The sequence below is a fragment of the Bombina bombina genome, chromosome 3 (assembly GCF_027579735.1).
Source record: "Bombina bombina isolate aBomBom1 chromosome 3, aBomBom1.pri, whole genome shotgun sequence".
Lineage (NCBI taxonomy): Eukaryota > Metazoa > Chordata > Amphibia > Anura > Bombinatoridae > Bombina > Bombina bombina.
This window is the reverse complement of record NC_069501.1, coordinates 115,922,702-115,941,607: the sequence shown is the minus strand read 5'-3', so window position 1 is coordinate 115,941,607 and position 18,906 is coordinate 115,922,702.

Here is an 18,906-nt window from a genome sequence, read left to right as displayed (position 1 = left end):
GAGCTCAATCCTATTGGCTGATTGTATCAGCCAATAGGATTGAAGTTCAATCCTATTGGCTGATTGTATCATGCCAATAGTATTTTTTAAACCTTAATTCCGATTGGCAGATAGAATTCTATCAGCCAATCGGAATCTAAGGGACACCATCTTGGATGATGTCACTTAAAGGTACCGTCATTCCAGAAGAAGACGTCAGAAGAAGAGGATGCTCCGCGCCGGATGTCTTGAAGATGGAGCTGCTCCGCGCCGTCTGGATGAAGACTTCTGCCCGTCTGGAGGACCACTTCTGCCTGTCTCGAGAACCACTTCTGCCGGCTTCGTTGAGGACATCTTGCCGCTTGGATGAAGACTTCTCCCGGTAAGTGAATCTTCGGGGGTTAGTGTTAGGATTTTTTTAAGGGTGTATTGGGTGGGTTTTATTTTTAGGTTAGGGCTTTGGGCAGCAATAGAACTAAATGCCCTTTTAAGGGCAATGCTCATCCAAATGCCCTTTTCAGGGCAATGAGGAGCTTAGGTTTTTTTAGTTAGGCTTTTATTTGGGGGGTTGGTTGTGTGAGTGGTGGGTTTTACTGTTGGGGGGGTTGTTTGTATTTTGTTTTACAGGTAAAAGAGCTGTTTTTTGGGGGCAATGCCCCGCAAAAGGCCCTTTTAAGGGCTATTGATAGTTTAGTTTAGGCTAGGGTTTTTTTTTATTTGGGGGGGCTTTTTATTTTGATAGGGCTATTAGATTAGGTGTAATTAGTTTAAAGATCTTGTAATTTGTTTTTTCTTTTCTGTAATTTAGTGTTTGTTTTTTTGTAATTTAGCTAATTTATTTAATTGTATTTAATGTAGAGAATTTATTTAATTGTAGTGTAGTGTTAGGTGTTAGTGTAACTTAGGTTAGGTTTTATTTTACAGGTCAATTTGTATTTATTTTAGTTAGGTAGTTATTAAATAGTTAATAACTATTTAGTAACTATTCTACCTAGTTAAAATAAATACAAACTTGCCTGTAAATAAAAATAAACCCTAAGATAGCTACAATGTAACTATCAGTTATATTGTAGCTAGCTTAGGGTTTATTTTATAGGTAAGTATTTAGTTTTAAATAGGAATTATTTAGTTAATGATAGGAATTTTATTTAGATTTATTTAAATTATATTTAAGTTAGGGGGTGTTAGGGTTAGGGTTAGACTTAGATTTAGGGCGACGTTGGGGGTGGCAGATTAGGGGTTAATAAATGTAGGTAGGTGGCGGCGATGTTAGGGGCGGCAGATTAGGGGTTAATAAATATGATGTAGGTGTTGGCGATGTTGGGGGCAGCAGATTAGAGGTTCATAAGTATAATGTAGGTGGCGACGATGTCCGGAGCGGCAGATTAGGGGTTAATAAGTATAATGTAGGTGTCGGCGATGTCGGGGGCGACAGATTAGGGGTTAATAAGTGTAAGATTAGGGGTGTTTAGACTCGGGGTTCATGTTAGGGTGTTAGGTGTAAACATAAAATGTGTTTCCCCATAGGAATAAATGGGGCTGCGTTACTGAGCTTTACGCTGCTTTGTTGCAGGTGTTTTTCTCAGCCGGCTCTCCCCATTGATGTCTATGGGGAAATCGTGCACGAGCACGTTTAACCATCTCACTGCTCACTTAAGCAGCGCTGGTATTGGAGTGCAGTGTGGAGCGCAATCTTGCTCTACGCTCACTTCTTGCCTGTTAATGCCGGGTTGATAAAAACCCATAATACCAGCATTGCAGGGAAGTGAGCGGTGAGAATAAACTGCAAGTTAGCAACACACAGCTCATAACGCACAACTCGTAATCTAGCCGAAAATATACTAGCACATTGATCTACTTGGTATACGGATCTTGCTTGGGGGTTTATTACACAATTTCACATATTCAAAATTTCATATTTCATAACGGCACGGCATTATAGAAATCACAAACTTTTGGGACTACAATTTCTTCATATGTTATATCGATATACTCTATCAATCCACTTGGTTATAACTGGAGTGTAATGTGTCCTTCCCGGGGAGATAGGCTATTCAATCTGGTCTAGGGGGTATACATGCGAACACGCAAACTAAAAATAATCTGCCTGCACCCATGTGAACACCTCTGACAGTCATCAAAAGTATACCACCAGTCCATAGGCTGGAGGTTACCTCGATACCTTCCCCATCCACAGCCATGCTCACTCCCTACCCGAACTGTAACACATTCCCCATACTCCTTATGTTAAAGAGCCAAAAATCGGGCAAAAAGTTAAGTCCCTTTGGGTGTATAGTGTCCAGCCTGAACATCCACTCTGCCTCTCTTTTTAGAAGTAGGCTGTTTCTATCACTGCCTCGTTGTGGCCTAGGAATATGATCGATTAAAATCACTCTGACCAAGGATACAGGATGTTTCACCTCCATCCAATGGTGGGCCACCGGTTGCTCTGATTCACTCTTCTTTAAGGCCTGCCTTATTGCCATTCGATGGTTGGCCACTCGTTCTCGAATAGTCCCCTGGGTCTTCCCTACATAGTGTAGGCCACATGGGCAAATCAACATATACACCACATGTGTGGTAGTGCACCTTATTGAGTGATTGATGGTATATCTTTGGCCACTATGGGGATGGGTGGCAATCAGCCCATTGCATATAGAGCAATTTGGGCATCTAAAACAACCTTTTTGTGTTCCCCTTGAATCCTCATTCGTGTAACATCTGATCGGATCCGAAATAAACAAAAGATCTCTGAGGTTGGTATTGCGTCTAAATCCTACAATACGACTGGTTCCCTTAGCGAATATCAATTTGGGGTCCGAAAGTAGGATATGCCAACATTCTTTTATAGACTGTCCCACCTTAGAAGCAAAGGTGGTAGTGAAGAAGATGTTCTTTTCCAGTGTTTGGTGTTTTTCTCCTTTTTGTAGAAGTTTTTCCTGCGTGACATCTTTGATGTGTTCTCTCACAGCTTCAAGGGTTGCTTGTTTGTATCCTCTATTCAAGAATCTGTTGTGCATCTCATGTACCTGTGACTCCCCCTTCTCTCTGCTAGAATTATTTCTGATTGCCCTAATGTATTGAGATTTAATAATTCATCTAACTAGGGATGGGGCATGGCAACTATTCGCCATCAGGTGGGAATTGCGGTCAGTGGGCTTGAAGTATAGTGTTGTTTCCAGTCCTGTTTGTCCCTTTATAATCAATAGGTCTAGGAATTCTTTCTGGCTCTCACTGTAGGACATCTTAAATCTAACTGTTGTGTTGGTATTATTAAACTCTTGAAACCACAGTAGTAGACTTTCTGTGTCACCCCTCCAAATCATTGATCATATTCCCAGGCTACAACGAGGCGTGATAGAAACAGACTGCTTCTAAAAAGAGAGGCAGAGTGGATGTTCAGGCTGGACACTATGCACCCAAAGGGACTGTCAGAGGTGTCCAGTTATAACCAAGTGGCTTGATAGAGTATATCGATATAACCTATGAAGAAATTGTAGTCCCAAAAGTTTGTGATATCTATAATGCTGTGCCGTTATGAAATATGAAATTTTGAATATGTTAAATTGTGTAATAAACCTCCAAGCAAGATCCGTATACAAAGTAGATCCATGTGCTAGTATACTTTGTTAGTTGGATATCCTCTAGTATGTAGTATCATTTTTTGGTAGTACAATATTGCTGCTATTCCGTTTGATCTTTATTGTTCACTGTTTACTCACTGAATGTTTTCTTTATTGATGTCACTATTGTAATGTTTAGATACCTACCACATCATTAGGTAATTATGACTATGTATCACGGACATTAGTTTGTTTTACACATCTGGATACTAGGTTTAAGACACTGTTATAATGTGCGTCCATTATACTTGAGGTTTCACCCGGAACTGACGTCACAATGATGTTGTTCCAGGCACGTGTGTAACCGGAAGTGAATTAACTTCCGGTGTAAGTTGGATGCGGACGCACATTACAACAAACCCCGTCCTTTTGGTATTGTTAGTGAGCAGTTATGATATGACACACACAAGATATGTTGGTCACTAGAATATGTTCTGAGGTTAGTTGATGGTATGTTTTGTAATGGCGAAATAATGCCTGTGTTTATTTTTGTTGTTTGAGTTGACTTCCGGGATTATTTTTGATGAGCTATGAATGAATGCAATGAACACTACCCCGAAGTAGTTGTAAACTTCCAGGGTCATAATGTCTAACCTTTACTGGAAATTATGTAGGTTGGCGCTTTTTTTCACAGGAAGGGGGAGGTACCACTTTTTGTTTGCACTATATTTAAGCACTGTTTGTATGTGTTATTATTGTTGTGAAGAAGGGGAGACAATTCCGTGAAACGTCAATAAATTTGACTATTGTATTTGACCCTGGTTTAGGTTCTGATTCTTTATGTGATATTATACCTACACGGAGCAACCAGGTAGTGGGCCTCAGGAGGGTGGATTCATATTGGGACTGTGTATATATATATATATATATATATATATACTGTATATAAACAAACATGTAGAGATAGGTGCTCTCCCACTTCATATCCCAGGGTGCTAAGAATAGTAGAGAGAGAGCTGAAGGACAAAGCACCCTCTGGTCTTATCAAGTGTACAGCACAATTTTATTTAATTGTGTTGTAAACTTGATAAGACCAGAGTGTGATTTGTCCTTCAGCTCTCTCTCTCTCTCTTTTTTTTATATATATATATATTATATACAGCTGTATGCAAAAGTTTAAGCACCCCTGACAATTTCCATGATTTTCATTTATAAATAATTAGGTGTTTGGATCAACAATTTCATTTTGATCTATCAAATAACTGAAGGACACAGTAATATTTCAGTAGTGAAATGAGGTTGATTTGATTAACAGAAAATGTGCAATATGCATCCAAACATATTAGACAGGTGCATAAATGTGGGCACCCCAACAGAAATATTGCATCAATATTTAGTAGAGCCTCCTTTACCTGAAATAACAGCCTCTAGACGCTTCCTATAGCCTGTAATGAGTGTCTAGATTCTGGATGAAAGTATTTTGGACCAATCCTCATTGCAAAACATCTTCAGTTCAGTTAGGTTTGATGGTTGACGAGCATGAACAGCCCGCTTCAAATCACCCCACAGATTTTCAGTGATATTCAGGTCTAGGGACTGGGATGGCCATTCCAGAACATTGTACTTGTTCCTCTGCATAAATGCCAGAGTAGATTTTGAGCAGTGTTTTGGGTCGTTGTCTTGTTGAAATATCCAGCCCGGCAAAACTTCAACTTTGTGACTGATTCCTCAACATTATTCTCAAGTATCTGCTGATATTGAGTGGAATCCATGCGACCCTCAACTTTAACAAGATTCCCAGAACCGGCACTGGCCACACAGCCCCACAGCATGATGGAACATCCACCCAAATTTTACTGTGGGTATCAAGTGTTAGTCTTGGAACACTGTGTTCTTTTGCCCCCATGCATAATGCCCCTTGTTATGACCAAATAACTCAATCTTTGTTTCATCAGTCCACAGCACCTTCTTCCAAAATGAAGCTGGCTTGTCCAAATGTGCATTTGCATACCTCAAGCGACTCTGTTTGTGGCGTGTGTGCAGAAAAGGCTTCTTCCGCATTACTCTCCCATACAGCTTCTCCTTGTGCAAAGTGCGCTGAATTGTTGAACGATGCACAGTGACACCATCTGCAGCAAGATGATGTTGTAGGTCTTTGGAGGTGGTCTGTCGGCTGTTTTTGACCGTTTTCACAATCCTTTGCCTCTCCGATATTTTAGCCTGCCACTTCTGGCCTTAACAAGAACTGTGCCTGTGGTCTTCCATTTCCTCACTATGTTCCTCACAGTGGACACTGACAGCTTAAATATCTGCAATAGTTTTTTGTAGCCTTCCCCTAAACCATAATGCTGAACAATCTTTGTTTTCAGCTCATTTGAGAGTTGTTTTGAGGCCCCCATGTTGCCACTCTCCAGAGGAGAGTCAAAGAGAACAACAACTTGCAATTCGGCATCTTAAATATCTTTTCTCATGATTGGATGCACCTGTCTATGAAGTTCAAGGCTTAATGGGCTCACCAAACCAATTGTGGGTTCCAATTAATCAGTGCTAGGTAGTTACAGGTATTCAAATCAACAAAATGACAAGGGTGCCCAAATTTATGCACCTGTCTAATTTCGTTAGGATGCATATTGCACATTTTCTGTTAATCCAATAAACCTCATTTCACTAGTTAAATATTACTGTGTCCTTCAGTTATTTGATAGATAAAAATGAAATTGCTGATCCAAACACCCACTTATTTATAAATGAAAATCATGGAAATTGTCAGGGGTGCCTAAACTTTTGCATACAACTGTATAATTATTGCCAGTGTTAAGACTTGGCCCGAAACATGTTTGGCTGTTAGTTCCAACCTAGTTACTGGCCTGTAACTTGTACCTCATGTTTTTACATGTTATTTCATGGATTTTAATGATTTTTTCTAAATAAAGTTTTTGTTACTTTTTAAACCATGTTTACTTTTTGGTCTGGAAATGTGGGATTGCAGAGTGTGTCTATTATATATTATTATACGCTTACCCTATCATCATAGTGTTAATAAAATAAAGTATTGAAATAATATACTGTCAATGCAACAGCCTTATAAAAAAGTATTAAACAAGGCTTTTCTAGGAATCAATTCATTACTGAGCTTATTGTTAGTATTACTTACTGGTATTGTTTACAAACCAGTAGTTTAGCTTAGCTAATAAAAAAAAAAGTGGTGATTGTAAATTAATTTAAATAATTTTGCATCCAAGCTGTTTGCAATCAAACCTTTAAAAGCTGTGTGTTGTATCGTGAGCAGCTGTCAGCCCACACGCGTCTTAGAGGAAAACTTATTAAACGCACTGTAGTTATCGGTAATGTCAGTATATACCAGGGTTATAAATATAATTTATTTATATTATTCTTTAAAATAACCTCCAATAAAAATGTATATACGAAACAATTGAAATTAATATTTATTACGAAATTCTTGAGATTAGTTAAATTTATAAACACATTGAAATATATAACTTCAATTAAAAACATCAGAGATTGTATATATTATTAATGCAAACAGCCAGTTTATATGAGATTTCACAATAAAAAACCTGACTTAAAGATATGAAATACAAAAGACCTTTTTCTAGCAAATAAGATTACTTAGCATTAATGTGACTAGTTAAATCTACACAGGACTATGGATATAAACTTAAAATACCAATTGTGCTCTTTAAATTATCAGCTGCAATCTAACTGTAGCAACAAAATACCTTTGATTTAAATATAAAAGTATGAAACCACCCTTTATACATTACAAAATAACGAAATTGATTGTTCCGCTTCCAGAATTTCTTGTGGGTCATCTAAGAAGGACTTATCCTCTATGCGCAAAGGTACAGGCCTCAAAATGTTATCTTCCTTTGTCCAAGAAAGTGTCCCAAAATGGCAGAGAATATACTTGGCACCAAAACCTGTGTATTTTTCTCTCCAAAAGTTATGCTTCTTTGAGTCTGTGTCTCTTGTCTACTGTGTGTGTGGGTCTTTATTCAAAATAAAGAATACCTCCTCCTTTTCTTTACTCATTCCCACAGAATTGGATAGGCCCTTACCGATGCTTGTCCCTGAATGGCTCTTGGATCTGAACATCTCATAGATTATTTTGGGAAACGCCTCCCTGAGCAGCCAAATGCCTTTTGGTTGTAATACCATTTTTTAACTATAGGTGGCAGCAGATAACCAGAAATGCAGTCTCACCATCAGTTTAATATCTCACCTTAAAATGTTTATTTAATATATTCTAATTTATTGTAATAATAAACTTATCTGGTCAACATATACAGTATATCCTATCTGATATAATGTAACATGTATATATAGAGACTAAACATGAGTATATCTCTAGTAATATTTTAAAATGCATTTAAAATCACATTTTCTATGAGGGACTAGTGGTATAAATCAATATCATACAGTATATATGTTTTTCTGACTTATCTTGTATATCAACTCATTTGATATACTGGTACATATTTCATTTCCTAGTCACATCTTATATCATAGATCTACATGAGTATTATAGCTATTTATTAATACATGTCTCAACAGTGTTTAAGGCATGGGCTCATTACCTTATATTAGCTTATAGTATCATATTTAGAAACCTCATCTTCACATCAGATTCTTCCATGTAATGTTCACTAGATTTCTGGAAAACAAAGAAAAATGTATTTATTTTGAAATAACTTAAACATTTATATATACCAATGCAGTTATTCATTTAATTTATTACAAACCTGAAATGCATTTCTCAGATCCATGGATATATATATAATTTATACAGTCTGAGTATCAATTAAATCTTTGAGAATTATACAGTTCATATAGATGCATTTCTAACTTTTCTTTCCAAAACCAAGATTTAAATTCTTATATGCTTTCAGCAAAATATGTCTCTCTGTTTTCTCCTGCTATTTTCCATTGAGACATACGTAATGTGGCTTTGTGTATTTGAAACTCAGTAGGGGACACTTAAAACCTAAGTGTAAACGGTCATTTTCCTCTGCATACACTCAAACTTCAAAAAATATAGCCACCGTCGCCTACAGATAGGAAAACTTCTCCTTATAAAGGCTTGCTTTGAAGAAATCTGCTTTCACTAATTAAAACAAATGTTCCCTTTTGTTCTCTCTTAGATGTATTGAGCAGCTATGGGGGTCAGTGGTGATCTGATAGGGAATCTTTGAAAACAATTCCTTTGTTCTCAGATGTTCTGTAATCAGGAAAAAGGAGGATTGCCTCACAAACAGTTTCCCAAAATAAATGCATTATTTGGTGTAAATAAATATACATAAATATAAATATATATATATATATATATATATATATATATATTATTCAATAACACTCATAGATGTCTTGACAGTAATTACAATGAATTGTTGGTAACCTGTTACTTTTCCTTCTGATTGGCTGGTTACCCGCAAAATGGCTGTCAGTTAACACACCCTAGTGTTCTTATTTGCTCTTCCTAAAACTGCCCTAAAGTGTATTGTGGAAGAAGTAGGCTGTAAAATAGTCCTCGACTCACTAGCATGTGACGCTTATAACTGTCAACTACGCCGCCCGCTATAAATATCGAAAGTTAAGAGCTCTGTTAAAAACAAAAAACGGACATTTACATATCCGTTTTTTTTAAACAGATATTACTGGACAGGAAACGGAAATACCGGACCGTCCGATCAAATACCGGACACCTCGCAACTCTACATGTCTGTCTTGATAGTTTCATGAGTTTTGGTTTCCTACACTGCAAGTCGTTTATTTTAAGCACATTTTGCAATGCCTAATGTTGCTTAAGGTATACAAATGTGGCTAAACATCAATCAATAGTCTCAAACTTTATCACTGCCTAAGCCTATTCTAGAGTTTTGGTATCTCCTACTGCAAATAGTAGGGATTTTTATTTTTCTACTATCTATTTATTAAATGTTTTCCCTGTAGTTTAGGGATCCCCTGACACCTCCCACCTCCAGGGGATCACCTTTTTTTTCTATTTCGGTAGTGTAGGGAGCCAACCTCTCCATCCTAGCCAGAAGGGACCCTTCCCTCCCTCTCTCCTATTTGCCATAGTTTAAGGACCCGCTGTGGAGAACACTGGAGAGTGTACATATGCTTGAGCGCAAGACACATAACTCACTAGTTAAGTAATGTTTAATGAGGCTGCGCTATTCATTGAAAGTATAGAGTGAGCTAAACAAATTGCAGCCGTGCTAACATTCTCTGGTATTTTATTTTTTACTATAGAGTTGTTATTAGGGTTGCCAACTTTCCTTATTTTCCGGGATCTCCATTATTTGCCCACATTGTTTTAAAGTCTCTCAGGCTCCCTTATTTATCTGCTCTTAGAACTAGAATTCATGGATTCGCACAAAGTTGTTGAATGTATTGAGCTAGACTGTGCAATGAAGATAATTTGTATGAAAAAATTTGTTGTACCAAACTTTATAAAATTGTAAAATAAAGTTGTTGTTTTTTACAGTAACTGCTGTATAATTTTTCAATTTCCTATGTAAAATTAGTTGATAATTTTGTCTTATTTTTCTTCAAAATAAGTTGACAACCTTAGCGGTAATATAAGTTTGTGCACTATTCTCAGTGCTCCACATTTAATGCTATAATTTAAGTAGCTCTCTAGATTAGCATTTGTGGTGTAGCATAGCAAACCATTCAATTTGTTTTAAAAATATATATTTTTATTTAGTGGCTTCTTGCACATACAGTGCACAGTAATGCTGTTATTAAAGTACTTTTTATTGCAGTGGGGGTACTACTTGTGGGCTTCTGCCTTTGCTCTATAGTCTAGCCTTTGTTATCCAGCATGCCATACCTTTCAATTTAAAATATATATATATATATATATTCTTTTAGTGGCTAATTATAGAACTGCTATAACGTACATTATTTTTTTTGCCATGGGGGCATTAAAATGATCCTGATTGGGCTCCTGCCATGCCTTGCTCTCAGGTTGGCATTTGTTCCATTATTTGTGTGTCAGAAAGCCCAACAACAAACAAACAAATAAAGTCATAAAATTGTTAGTCAGTCAGAGGGTACTATGTTTTCTGCTTTCCACCACCATGCACCAGCAGTGCACAGTCTGTGTCTTCTTCTACTTGTCTAATTGAGTGGAAGCTGGACAAGCACTGATGCTTTTGCCCCACAAAGTCAAATATATTTTCTTATGCCATTGTCTGCTGCTCTGTCTCAAACATCTAGAGGGGCAGCAGCAGGGTCATTTTCAGCATCTGCTGTAGCAGGCAAGCCAATGTCCACCAGGAGTAGTAGATATACAGGGCATACCACTACCAGGACTAGTAACAGGAGCATCCGTAGCAGTAAGGATTGTCTAAGTTCACTCATAAAATAAAGCGGACAGTGCTGAATTGACATTGGCTCCAAGCATAGTAGTAGAATTGGGAGGGGTTTCAAGATTACCAAACAACCTCTATGTACGCATCAGCTCTTTAGAGAATCTACTCCAAACACCACCTGTACCATTGTTCACCCCAGGGTCACCATCAGGTCTACTACTGACAGTTCCTCCACTGTTAGATGTTGTTTTCAGGGGGGGAGCGTGTCAGTCAGGGCTTGGCCTGGAGCACACCTTATCAGCTGGAAATGAATGTATTTGATTAGGATATCCAAGAGAATAGCATTCAGACCACGCAGCAATGAGTCTAAAAACAATTCTGTTTATTGAAAGATGAAAGGCACGTCTTATAGGCGACAGTTACAGCATATAGGGTTAACAAGTGACGTATTCATAACTACATTATATCATACCATATTTCATGAACAAAAGAAGCTTATTGAAATAATTGAGAGAAAGAGGAGTATGAAGGAGTATTCCTTATAACAGTAGCGAAAATACATCTGTGCGCATAGCTCAGCCCAAAGCAAGGCCGTTTGGCCATCTTACCTAGATAATGGATTTCCAGGCGCATTGCCAGGATCATTTGCAAGGCCAATAAAACTAATACAATTCTTACTAACATCAGCATATTTCTCACTACATAATGACTGCTATAATAAAAGCTTCTTTAGACAAGATGGATGCCTAAGACAAAATGGCGCCGGTCATGCTAACAATTCCTAACATACCACCCTTTTATTCTAACAGAATAACATAAAAATAGAAAAGCACAGAAAATTTGTAAATCCTTTAACAACAATATAAACCTAATATTTCGGTAACATGAATCTATGTGAGAATACTGTAGAGAAATGTATTCACACGTAGTGCTATAATTTTATAGGCCAATAGGGCACAATTTGTCACTGCACATAGGTGCGGCCTCTCCATTACTCTCCGTCTACCTCCCAGCATCCTCAAACTACTGGTCTATCTTCACAAAGACCCAACCAGCCCCCTATCTACCCCCAAACAACACTGCATCTTTATTTCTCCACCTGCATTGCTAGCACCACCCAATATTTCCAACAGTTTCTTGCTCTGTACATTCTCCACAGTGAAGCATGACATAGGAACAGCACAAATGTCTCTAGGTGGCCTCTGATCACTTTAAGAACAGTCTTTGTCCTCTTAGAGCGCCCCACCTTCCTCAGACATTCTGCTTCAATACCATAGTCCATTTGCAATAAGGGTGCTTATCCAGTGTTCTTCTGCAGGTAGATGCTAGAAGTCTGATGGTTTGTTCATGGGGTAGACAAAGAAAGCCAGTGGATCTCCATAGCAAGTAGACACTCGACTCAGAAGGAGTCTAAGAAGGAAAAAAACAGCACAAGATTAGTACACACCCTGATACAATCACAATTATGTCCAAATAAAACTTCTTTCACCTTTTTGTAAGCATCACAATTCCTTTAGCTTAACTTATCCTATGTCATTCAAAACCAGGAAAACATTGTGGATATATAATACAAACTAAATACATTGAAACTTTTACAGAGAATAACTCACAGCTTCTCTATACAATTTAAATGATACTTCATGAATGAGTAAGTGAAAACTGCTAGACTTTATCAAGAGGCTGAATGGCTATGCTAAGTAACTTATGCTAAGGCCTGCCCTGCAACAAAAATGAAAAATAAAAACAGTCAATAAAAATATTTTCTTTAAAATGAATTTATTCACACTGTCACTTGGAACTACTAAAAATAAAAGAACCTAATGTTGCTTTATTCTGCAAAGTTACTATCTGTAATGTTTATAATTCTCCAACTATAATTTTAATAGTCAGCAATCTCGTCTGATATAAACACTACTAGTTTACTAATTATTTTATGCAACCTAAATTCTCTCACACTCCTGTATGAGGAAAGAATACAATCATAACATTATTTAAAACTGCAAAATATTTTAAAGGTAAACACATCTTTATGGTAAGATAATTCCATTCATTGACAAACATCTGGAATTACCAAATTCAAATTGCAGATACCATACCAATTAATAAAAGGGAAAAATACATTTGCTTTCATAACACAGCTCCAATAAGAGCCATGGTAGGTAGAAAATATACCATCAATGTAACTATAAGATAATTATGCTACTCCCTAAACAAATATTTCTCTGTATAATTAATATAAATTTCTAGCTGAGACGTGTCCTCACTGTGTTCTACAAGGGTGAAGGGTCTAAAATATTCTGATATATTGCAGCATTTTCTTTAAACTATAAAGGTGCAAACATATTTTCTATACTCAGTGGGCCATTCAATAGGTTACAATACTGCAAGGTTTAGAGTTACACTTATCTAAAGGGTTACTTTGTTTAAGTACTTAAACTACAATGTGTACTAATACCAATAAGGCATACTTTTCTGCAGACAAAGCTATATGACTTCTTATAACTAATATGATCAACAAAAAATAACACAAATACAAGAAAATACAAAACAAGCAATATAAGTAAACAAGTTAAAACAATACTCCCCTAATTTAATTGTGGTTGAATCTGTAACAGCGTAACAGGTCCTCAATATCAACAGGCAAGGCACAGTCCAGGGAAGGATAGTCTTTATGTTCTGAAGACACACATCATAGGAAACAGTCATAGATTACCCAGAGTCCAGTTCTGGGGCTGGTACCAGCATGCAAAGCAAAGAATGGATCTAAAGATAGTTCAGCAACTTTTACGGCAGTATGGTGGTTAAAACAAGCTTGACAAAAGGTCTTTTATCTTCATTGTTTCTTTCTTTAAAAGGTTTACTTGCATTCAATCTTTTAGAGAGTGCACTAAGGAAGTTTATCTGTATAGATTTTACCTAAATATGAAAAACTCAAAAATAATCCAGTGTCTTTAATCTCTGGATACAGCTTCATGATCTCATCCTGCAAATACAAATATTGTGTTAAGAACAAAATAGAAAAATAAAAACATTTTAGGTTCATTTTCTTACTTAAAATAAGCCCCAAAATCACATAAAGATACTCATCAATACTTCCCCCTTTGTTTGCATGAAACACCCTATGTGTCACGCAAACACAAGATAACAGCAAACTAAAAGACAATTCATGCACTCCACTCATGCATGTAGTATACTATTCTTAACATCAGGCAAAATCAAATGCACCTCAATATGCCATATTCCATTCATACAGCACCCTTCCACACGCATTCACTAAAAATAAAAACACAACATTCGCTTAGAAAACACTTAAAACCAACTGTCCATTCCATAAAACAAAACAATAACAGCCGACACAAACTTTTAACAACCGGAATTAACCTTTAATTCAACACATATACTTACATTCACTGAAACACAGCACTCGCAAAGCACTACAAATAATTAAAATCCTATAACAACTGTCTATACCCTGGTTCTGAAATTCCACCATGCACAATACTATGAGATCACACTAATAAAACAATCACTTCAGAAGATCAATAAACTCCAGTTGCATATTTACAAATAAAATCCCTAACCGTAAATTTACAAAGGAACAAACAAACACCTAATACTATATTTTGGGAAATATCAGATAATAATAGTACAGCCACTGTTCTATAAAGCCCCTGCTCGCATGCACAGTGCAAATCCACTGTTAAATAAATCATGTGTGGCACAAATAATTGGCAAGATTACGAGTTTTGTGGTAACAGGGGTGCGTTGCTAACAAGCCTTTTTTTCTTACCACTCACTTAAGACAACGCTGGTATTACAGGTTTTTTTAAACCTGGCGTTAGCTGCAAAAAAGTGAGCGCAGAGCAAAATTTAGCTCCACATCTCACCTCAATACCAGCATTGCTTACGGTAGCGGTAAGCTGGCAAAATGTGCTTGTGCATGATTTCCCCATAGAAAACAATGGGGCTGAGCTGGCTGAAAAAAAACACCTGCAAAAAAGCAGCGTTCAGCTCCTAATGCAGCCCCATTATTTCCTATGGGGAAATTAATTTTATGTCTGCACCTAACACCCTAACATGAACCCCGAGCCTAAACACCCCTAATATTACACTTATTAACTCCTAATCTGCTGCCCCCGCTATCGCTGACACCTACATTATATTATTAACCCCTAATCTGCCGCTCCGGACACCACCTCCACCTACATTATACTTATGAACCCCTAATCTACTGCCCCCAACATCGCCGACACATACATTATATTTATTAACCCCTAATCTGCCGTCGCCAATGTCGCCCCAACTATATTAAATTTATTAACCCCTAATCTGCCGTCACCAACGTCGCGGTCACTATTATAAATTTATTAACCCCTAAACCTAAGTAACCCTAACACCCCCCTAATTTAAATATAATTTAAATACATCTAAATAAATTTACTACAATTAAATAAATTATTCCTATTTAAAACTAAATACTTACCTATAAAATAAACCCTAAGATAGCTACAATATAACTAATAGTTACATTGTAGCTAGCTTAGGGTTTATTTTTATTTTACAGGCAAGTTTATTTTAACTAGGTACAATAGTTATTAAATAGTTATTAACTATTTAATAACTTCCTAGTTAAAATAAGTACAAAAGTACCTGTAAAATAAATCCTAACCTAAATTACAATTACACCTAACACTACACTATAAGTAAACTAATTACCTAAACTACCTACAATTAATTACAATTAAATTAAATAAACTAAATAACGAAACCCCCCCCCCTACTAAATTACAGAAAAAAAAAGAATTACAAGAATTTTAAAATAATTACAACTAATCTAATCCCCCTAATAAAATAAAAAAGCCCCCGAAAATAATAAAATTCCCTTCCCTATACTAAATTACAAATAGCCCTTAAAAGGGCCTTTTGCGGTGCATTGCCCCAAAGTAATCAGCTCTTTCATCTGTAAAAAAAATACAATACCCCCCCAACATTAAAACCCATCACCCACACACCCAACCCTACTCTAAAACCCACCCAATCCCCCCTTAAAAAAACCTAACACTACCCCCTTGAAGATCACCCTACCTTGAGCCGTCTTCACCCAGCAGGGCACAAGTGGTCCTCCAGAGGGTCCGAAGTCTTCATCCTATCTGGCCAGAAGAGGACCTCCAGACCAGCAGAAGGCTTCATCCAGGCGGCATCTTCTATCTTCATCCTTCCGGAGCGGAGCGGGTCCATCTTCAAGACATCCGACGCGGAGTATCCTCTTCATCCGACGGCCGACGACTGAATAATTGGTCCTTTAAGTGACGTCATCCAAGATGGCGTCCCTTGAATTCCGATTGGCTGAAGAATCCTATCAGCCAATCGGAATTAAGGTAGGAAAAATCCTATTGGCTGATGCAATCAGCCAATAGGATTGAAGTTCAATCCGATTGGCTGATGCAATCAGCCAATAGGATTGAGCTCGCATTCTATTGGCTGTTCCAATCAGCCAATAGAATGCAAGGTCAATCCTATTGGTGATTCCATCAGCCAATAGGATTTTTCCTACCTTAATTCCGTTTGGCTGATAGGATTCTATCAGACAATCGGAATTCAAGGGACGCCATCTTGGATAACGTCACTTAAAGGACCAGTCATTCAGTCGTCGGCCGTTGGATGAAGAGGATGCCCCGTGTCCGATGTCTTGAAGATGGACCCACTCTGCGCCGGATGGATGAAGATAGAAGATGTCGTCTGGATGAAGACATCTGCCCGTCTGGAGGACCACTTCTGCCCGGCTTGGATGAAGACTTCTGCTCGCCTGGAGGACCACTTCACACGTCTTGGATGAAGACGTCTCCCGGTAAGTCGATCTTCAGGGGGTTAGTGTTAGGTTTTTTTAAGGGTGTATTGGGTGGGTTTTATTTTTTAGATTAGGGTTTGGGCGGCAAAAGAGCTGACTGCCCTTTTAAGGGCAACGCCCATCCAAATGCCCTTTTCAGGGCAATGGGGAGCTTAGGTTTTTTTTAGTTAGGGTTTTATTTGGGGAGTTGGTTGTGTGGGTGGTGGGTTTTACTGTTGGGGGGGCTGTTTGTATTTTTTTTTACAGGTAAAAGACCTGATTACTTTGGGGCAATGCCCCGCAAAAGGCCCTTTTAAGGGCTATTGGTAGTTTAGTTTAGGCTAGGTTTTTTATTTTATTTTGGGGGGGCTTTTTTATTTTAATAGGGCTATTAGATTAGGTGTAATTAGTTTAAATTTCTGTAATGTGTTTATTATTTTCTGTAATTTAGTGGGGGTTTTTGTACTCTAGCTAATTTAATTTAGCTAATTGTATGTAATTTATTTAATTGTATTTAATTTAGTTAATTTATTTAATTATAGTGTAGTGTTAGGTGTAATTGTAACTTAGGTTAGGTTTTATTTTACAGGTACTTTTGTATTTATTTTAGCTAGGTAGTTATTAAATAGTTAATAACTATTTAATAACTATTCTACCTTGTTAAAATAAATACAAACTTGCCTGTAAAATAAAAATAAACCCTAAGATAGCTACAATGTAACTATTAGTTATATTGTAGCTATCTTAGGGTTTATTTTATAGGTAAGTATTTAGTTTTAAATAGGAATAATTTAGTTAATGATAGGAATTTTTAGTTAGATTTCTTTTAATTATATTTAAGTTAGGGGGTGTTAGGGTTAGGGTTAGACTTAGATTTAGGGGTTAATAACTTTAATATAGTGGCGGCGACGTTGGGGGCGGCAGATTATGGTTTAATAAATTTAGGTAGGTGGCGGCGATGTTAGGGGCGGCAGATTAGGGGTTAATAATATTTAACTAGTGTTTACGAGTCGGGAGTGCGGTGGTTTAGGGGTTAATATATTTATTATAGTGGCAGTGATGTCCGGTTCGGCAGATCAGGGGTTAAAATTTTTCTTTCAGTGTTTGCGATGTGGGAGGGCCTCGGTTTAGGAGTTAATAGGTAGTTTATGGGTGTTTGTGTACTTTTTAGCACTTTAGTTAAGAGTTTTATGCTACAGCTTTGTAGTGTAAATCTCTTTACTACTGACTTTAAAATGCGGTACCAGTCTTGACAGGAGAGGATCTACCTCTCACTTTTTGGCAGACTCGTAATACCGGTCGCTATACAAGTCCCATTGAAAAAAAGAGGATACGCAATTTACGTAAGTGGATTTGCGGTATTGCCAAGTCTGGCCAAAAAAGTGAGCGGTAGACCTATACCTGCAAGACTCGTAATACCAGCGGGCATTAAAAAGCAGCGTTAGGACTGGCTAACGCTGCTTTTTAAGCTTACAGCAAAACTCATAATCTAGGCGAAAGTTTGTGAAAAAGTTAACATTTTATTAATATGGTCGCATTTTGAAGAGAAATGGTAGCATGAAATATATCAAAATGAGCTTAGATCAATACCTTAGGTTTGCTTCCAAAAAAAACATATATAGTTTTGATAGGTAAATAAAAAAAAACAAGGCTCTATTTCTGTTTAAATGGAGTGATGGCAAAATTGCTATAAATTCTCTGGTCTTTTGGGCAAGTTTTAATCTGAAATGCCTGGTTTTTAAGGTGTGAACTTGCTTAAATAGTTCTTTCATTCAATTTATTTTTGACATTTTGCATTTTTTTTTTTTAGTTTTACTTTTCTTTAGAGCCAACATTTGAGTGCCCTCTATTGGCCCAATACTATATACAGACAAGCTCAGACCTAAAACATTCCAGCATGGGGAGTCAGATTTAATAATGTGCGTTGCTCTGTGTTGTTTACTGTGCTTGATTAAACAACTTTTATTTGATTTAATTCCGTGTTTACTGTCTCTTTAATGTTTGCTACTGGAGACAGGTTTGGCACTTATGATAGTGCTGTTGCTAAGCTCTTCCTGTAATTTCCACATATTTTAGTAATTACATGTATTATACTTCTGGAAATTCACAGACACAATGATAAAAACCAGCAGTTATTGCCTTCTCTTATTCTGGTCATTACAGTCCTTTAATATAATCATTAGCATTTTGGTTGCTC